Source organism: Bidens hawaiensis, unplaced genomic scaffold (assembly GCF_021521415.1).
Source record: "Bidens hawaiensis isolate Kalapana, Puna unplaced genomic scaffold, B.hawaiensis_p1.1 tig00021582_1, whole genome shotgun sequence".
Classification (NCBI taxonomy): domain Eukaryota; kingdom Viridiplantae; phylum Streptophyta; class Magnoliopsida; order Asterales; family Asteraceae; genus Bidens; species Bidens hawaiensis.
Window position 1 is genome coordinate 1 of NW_027493360.1, and position 7,135 is coordinate 7,135.

General features: G+C 38.6%; 1 pseudogene across 1 annotated transcript; it reads right to left on the reverse strand.

Annotated features, from left to right (window-relative positions):
• Window positions 1-334: 334 nt before the first annotated feature.
• Window positions 335-6,199, reverse strand: LOC143563887 (uncharacterized; annotated as a pseudogene). Its single transcript, XR_013140742.1, has 11 exons — window positions 6,102-6,199; window positions 5,865-5,954; window positions 4,846-4,968; window positions 4,606-4,773; window positions 4,438-4,521; window positions 4,176-4,306; window positions 3,964-4,011; window positions 3,744-3,800; window positions 2,759-3,655; window positions 2,536-2,622; window positions 335-1,274 (listed from the first exon to the last, which is right to left on the reverse strand). The product of XR_013140742.1 is annotated as an uncharacterized LOC143563887 (transcript).
• Window positions 6,200-7,135: the final 936 nt, after the last annotated feature.

A 7,135-nucleotide genomic window follows, 5' to 3' on the forward strand; every position in this document is an offset into this window, starting at 1 on the left:
AACATAGATTATTTACTTACCTATTTCAAGTCAGCACACAAACAGAAGCTTAAGGCATTCAGGAAAAACAGCCAAGCTCTGAATTAAATTTAAACCTGCCAACCAAGAAAAAGTTAATCCAAATTCAAGACAATATCGAACATCTATTCAAAAGATCCTCTTAAAGACTCACCTGCCATTACTGACTGATGATCCCAAATGTACAACAGAACAAGATCCGCCGACTCATCATCTAGTCAACAATACTTTCATCTAAAAGTCAAACCACAAATTCTATTTATAACTAATAACTAGTAACCATATCATCACCAGTAGCATTATCCATATACATATACATAAATATTTCAGCATAACCATCAAATCAGACATTTATTACCAGAAAACTTAGCAGATAGTCAGCCTAATGCACTCAAGTCGAGATAATATCTCAGTCGTTTCAGCTGCCATCAGTAAACACATGCCAGTATTAAACACGGTAATTGAGCAAATATCAACAATACAGTACATAACCAAAAGAAAACGTTTAACGGAAAGAGAGGAGGGGGTAGAGAAGATAAAAAAAAGTCATTTCAACGATAAAGATAAATAGCTAAATCAACAACAAAATTAACGACCCGCGCCCTTCTTGGCTCTAAGTGATTCAAGGGCCTTTTCCCGCAACTCGATTTCAAGTTTCTTCTGATCGGACAAAGTTGACTCGTCTTGACTGTCATGACTCTTATCAAAATCTGAAGACGGAGAAACATTCTTGTCGGCTTTCAGTTTTAGCTTTTCCTCCCGTCGGCTCTCCTTTTTGCGACGCCTTTCCTCACGTCGCTTATACTTTTCTTCTTTTCTCAGTTTCTTTTCCTCTTTGCGTCTTCTCTTAGCTTCCTTTCTGTCTTCGGTGCGGGAATCATGACTTGTATCATCATCTGATGTGACATCTTTCCTTTTTGACCTTTTGTGCTTTCTCTTATGGTCACTTTCTTCGGAGCCAGAATCCATTAAGCCACTTTCAGTATGCCTTTCGGGCTTTGCCAATTTACAGCTTCCTGGTTCTTCTCATCAGGTTATATCCTTTTTCTAAGCCGTGAGCCCTGTCAAATAACAAAAGGATTAGAACCCTTCTAAATAAGCGTGATGCATAACATGATAGTAAAAGAAAAAACCTTTTGTTGTTATGAACTTCAGCTCCACTGGGGCGATGGCAGCTTAACTGCTCGGGAGAAAATTTATTATTGTCATGTTTATCATTGATCGGATCTTTGTTCTCATGTCTGTCTTCCTTCACTCTGTAAAATTTTTTTGAAAAAAATGACATGCATTTTGAATCCTCTAATTACAAATTAAAATGAACATGCAAGAGGTGGCAAGACGTGCGGGTCAGGATGGGTGGGCCATTAGTCACCACAGGTTCGGTTTGAATGAGGTTGTTTCTAGAATGAGTCAAAACTAACCGGCTAGCAAAAAAATTATAGTTATTCTTGTGAATTTAATTACAATTTCAAAAACAATAATACTCTAAATCATTCAATAAAAATGCTTTTTGGTTGTATGTGTTAAAAAGAGTTTTGTGTGCCTTTCATTCTTTCAACTCATTCGACCGGGTCCCTTTTGTCTAAGTTTTTTCTCTTTGACATAGGCCTGGCAAATTGAGCGGGTCGAGCGAGTCCAAGTTCAGGTCGATACAGGATCAAGCAAAATGAGCTCAGATCAATACAGGTTATAAGCAAATTGAGCCCAAGTCAAAACAGGTTCTAAGCTAATGAGTTCAAGTCAAAACAAGTTCTAAGAAAATGAGTTCAAGTCAAAACAGGTTCTAAGCAAATGAGTTTTAAGTCAAAACAGGTTTTGGCCAAATTAGTCGGGTTAAAATGAGTCTGTTAGAAAAGAATACCAAAAGTGTTTTTTAATTAAGTTAAAAAAATAAACAGTTTGTACAATTACCCAACCACCAAATTCACCTTCAAACAGTAAAGGGCATTGAGCCTTTCTACAGCACCATACACTATTTTTTATGCTTGAAAAGTTATTTCAATGCATCCGATAAGTTGATGGCGGAATGGTAGAACCGTAGATGGTGGTGATGGTGGCAGTGAGTGGTGGACGCAGGGGTGGTGGGTGCGTTGGTGGCGGCAGTGAGTGCGATGGTGGCGGCAGTGAGTGCGTTGGTGGTGGTAATGGTGGAGATGGCAGTGATTGAGTTGGCAACAAGTAGGTGAAAACAAACACTGGTCATGGTTGTTTATCTAAGTAAACAAGTTTTATGATTGTTGCCCATTTGGACCTGTTGACTAATTTAAGGTGACCCAGATAAACCCATATACAATTAATTTTGCCCAACTTAACCCATTATTTGAATAATGGTAAATGATTGGAACCTATACGTTTTTGGTAAAAGGTCAAGGCCTTGGTAAACATTTATTGAAAAACAATAAATATTTTTCAACGTACAGGCCTTGGTACCTATACTTTGACCCATTAAAAAAACAATAACTAGAACTAGCACATTGTATACAAGGGCCTTCAAATGTTATGGAATAGAGAACATACCTGGAAAAAGTCCTTTCATCCACATCTACACGACCCAAACGGTCTTTCACATTCATACTTTCTCTTTGGCTCTTTGGGGGAATGGGGCTGTCAGAAAACAGTATCATTTATTAGTTGGTTATACAAGATTCTTACATGCAAAACTTGACATAGTAAAGTAACAGCTTACAGAATAACACACATGATACTACAATCATGAAAGAAAACATATAGCCTACAATACCTTCTCTCTTGACTAGGACTTCTCCCAGCAGCTGGCGGAGATACAGATCTGGAAGGCGATTGTACAGGTGATCTCTGTTGTCGGTTTGGTGAACCACTTTTCAGATAAGAGGGGGGTGGACCACGTCTGGGAGACATGGAAACCCGCCCTGATGGTGAAGAAGACCTGCTTCCGGGAGTTGGAGATCTCTGCTGCATAGGGACGGTTGTCCTTCTCCTGATTGGAGAACGAGACCGGTGACGTGGCGTTGATGGAGCTCTTTGATATCGCCTCCTCACAGGAGATGGGGACCTGCCACGAACCGGCGGAGATTCAGAGGATTGTGACCTGTGTTGGTAAGCAGATCGTGGCCTGCGTTGAAATGGGGATGGTGACCTTCGCCTGATGGGGGTTCGCGACCTCCTTCGGATGGGAGTTCGTGACCTACGCCGGATGGGGGTTCGCGACCTCCTTCGGATGGGCGTTCGCGATCTCCTTCGAATGGGGGTTTTTGACCTCCTACGGATAGGGGATCTCCTCCGAATGGGCGTGCGTGACCTCTGATAGATAGGTGAGCGTGACCTTCGTCGCACAGGAGACCGTGATATGCGACGTGCAGGAGATCGCAGCCTACGCCTTGAGGGCGAAGGTGATCGTCCGCGTGAAGGTGCAGGAGATGGAGAGCGCAGCCTATGCCTTGCAGGTGAAGATGATCGCCCGCGTGAAGGTGCAGGGGATGGAGAGCGCAGCCTACGCCTTGCAGGTGAAACTGATCGTCTATGTGAAGGCGCGGGGGATGGGGATCGCCGACGTGAGGCCATTCTGCGAGGCGTAGAAGATCGTCTTGAAAGAGAGCGAGATCTCCTAACAGAAACCGAGCGCCTTAAGATTTTAGGTGACTCTGACACACTTCTTGACCTAAGATAAAGATAATTAGACACATAAAGAAGACAAAGTAAGTAAAGATAGCGTGTATGTGTATTATGGTTTAAAATTGGAATGGTACCTTGAACAACTTCTGGACTTGGAAAAGGATTTGCTAACTGATCTCGAGCGTGTGCCTCTGCAAATAAATATTGTCGATACAAAAAACAATTGGGTCATAATGAGTAAAAACAAAAAGAAATTCTAAAAAAAAGATCATATAAAGGTCCAAGACCCTTAAAAAGATTTAGACTATAATAAATTAATAATAATAATTAATAATAATAACTCAGAATAGATACCGAGGTGGCGACATAGAACGATCAGCGGGATGTGGATATCGAGAAGCTCTGTAAAGAAAAAGTAAATAACGGACGTCTTAACAATGCTGTAAGTATAGATGTACTCTTAATCATACAAACATTTTCAAGTTAATCTTTTTTACGTATGTTTCGAAACATATACAAATACGTTAATATACAAATAAGTTAATAAATGATTGTGTTCCACTAACCTGCCCGTTTCGTTTGTTCCATTTGTCTCATCCGTCCCTTTGTCATCAGCCGACCACTTGCTAGAAAACTTTGTGCGTCTCCTTGAGCGGCCCTCCAAATCAGCAGCTTTCACATCAACAGCATCTCTGTCCTACAGTAGTTTGAGGAAAGGACATGAACCCAAATAATTGCAGAAGCACGCTGAATATCATAAGAAAATCATAAGTCAAAACCAAAAACTTGGCCCTATTGTAACAACTCTTGCATAGAAAGAATTAATACCGTCTTCCCTCTTTCTTGTTCGTGCTCTCGGCCTTCCTTCTCTTTTGTTCTTTTTAGTTCCCGGGTTATACGATCCGTATCCTCCTATATTTATGATGTCATTATAATGAGATGAAATATGCAATACATAATCGCATAAGTTTACCAAATATTATAAAGAAACAATACCTGTTTCTTCCTAGTTTCATCTTCCTTCGCATCCAATAATTGTTGAGGAACACCACTTGCATTCTGTTGGGCACTGAGAAGATGGGTCCAAAGCTCCTTCATAAATTTCCCTGTATTTTTCTCCATAAACCCAGTAAGTGAAATTTGAATTTCTTTACCGTTAACTACCTGCATTTATGTGCAACAATTTATCAGACTTTTAAGTTCATAAACTATAAACTATATAAAGTAGTAGGTTACCTTCTCTTCTAAAAGACCATAAATGAAGTTAATGAGAACTTCATCCTCAAATCCAAGAAGTTCAGTCACCCTGTGAGCTATCCATGGTCGCATGACATCCATCTTGACTTTCGTCATATCCACCTAAACATAAAACATAAGTATAATCACTAGAACAAGCATAGGTGCTGTAGCATTTTATACGAAGGCATAAAAGTTAAATTTGCTTATAATACTTAAATTATACTCCGTCTGTCCCACAAAAATTATACCACCTATCATGTTTATTTTTTTAAACAACGTTTTTTCTGAGTCTTCCTGTGACGGGATTTCAACCGTCCCCAATTATTTGACACTTCAAGTTCGACTCAAAACCCCAAGCCAAAAGGTCCGTGGTACACTTATCATATTTTTGTCCATGAACCCGTAACGATCTTTAACTACAGTGTCAACAAACAAAAATAAACTACTTGGTACTTATTTTCCCCTAAATATCACAAATTAAACTGAGGCACTTGACTTGTGTCCACAATATTCTGTTTTTCAACTTTGTTAAAGTTAAAAAGTAAATCTGATTAATAGTTATATACTTCAAAATGTCATGCCAAAATTCCAACTTTCATGGAAGATAATAATCGACGTGGCACATACTCTTGGAGACAACCCAGTCCTAAATCTAGCCTCCTATCACATTTATATTGCAAGCTAGTAAACAAACTACAGACATAAATTTCTTAGGTTATCGCCTAACGTTAAATCACAAATCATTAAAACATTGACTACTCATAACAATCAACAAGCATTTTTACTTTTAATGTTACTGATATCATTACTGAAGCTAAAAAGTCATATTATTTTAAGTTTTCAACACAAATCTAACATTAACCTCTCGATAAGCCTTGCTGAAATCTAACATTTGAGCCTAGGGTTAGAAAACACATAATTCATTACTCACACAAGCTTCAAACAGCTCATTATATCCATTACACATAAAACTATAAACAAAATCAAAACCCTAGATAACGTAAATAAGAACGAACCAGATTCTCCAATTCAGGCGAAAACTTCTGCGATTTGAGCAGCTTCGCGTGCTTGTTCGAAAACCGAGTATCCTGATCAGCCGTGGTACCCTATCATAACACAAAATACACAACTAATTCGATTAATTTTGGCTACGATGATATAACTGAATCGTTTAATTGAGTAATTAGCTTGACGTAATGAGTTGTTGATGATGAAATTGAATGTGAATAGTGTGGAATTGGGAGTGTACTTACACGGAAGAAACCGCCGGACATCTTATAGGGTTTTGAAAGAGATGGTGATGAAGGTGTGGTTTGGTTTGGTTTGGTTTGGTTTGACGGACTTGTGATATAGGGCTACTAGCGGGATCTAATTTGGGGGCATTTGTAAAGGCTGATTGATGGTACAACTCGCTAATGCGTAGTAGAGTGTGATTTACAAATTGCACCTCTAAGTTGTTGATGGGTATGTTTGGGAAAACTAGCTGAAGGCTGGAAGCTGAAAGCTAGAAGCTGGTAGCTGTTAGCTGTAGCTTTTAAATATTTAGGTGTTTGGCAGAGTAGCAGAAACTTTTAATAAAACTAGCTGGGTGCCCGCGTGGTGCGGTGGAATGGGCGCACAACCTAACATCAACCGCATAATCAGTGTCGGTACATGATTCACCTGATGACAGTGCATACATAACCTAAATGTAGACGTCATGGAAAAACAATAAGCTTGTAAATGATGTCGAAAATCAAGAAACAAAGCTGAAATATATAGTAATTTTCAAATAGATAGTTTTTTTAAACCAACATATTTTGATATGAATCCCTTTCTGAACATGCACTGTTTTAATCTGAAATATGTTCTGACCTGACCTCTTTCGACTCAAAAGCGTACCGACACGAATCGAACTAATTTAACCATTTTTGTATCGACTCGTTCTGACCCTAATTTGGTCTTACACATGACTCAAGTTCATCTGACTCGACTCCCAATTTGGTCTTACACATGACTCGAGCTCATCTAACTCGACTTTTTACCGATCCTAACCGATAATCACGTAGTATGTTAATTTTTTTAAGTTAAAGAAGTATAACAATATCATACTCAAATTAAAGAGAATAAAATGCTCGTTTTTATAATGTAATTTGTTTAAAAAATTATTAACGTGTGAAAAAGTTATGGCTCCTAAAAAAGTCATGGGGTAGTTAGTTTTAAATAAGGGTTAAATGTGTAACTATTATATAAATTAACAAAAATTGATATAAGTTCAAGTACCAAACTTGTAAATTCAAATGTAAAA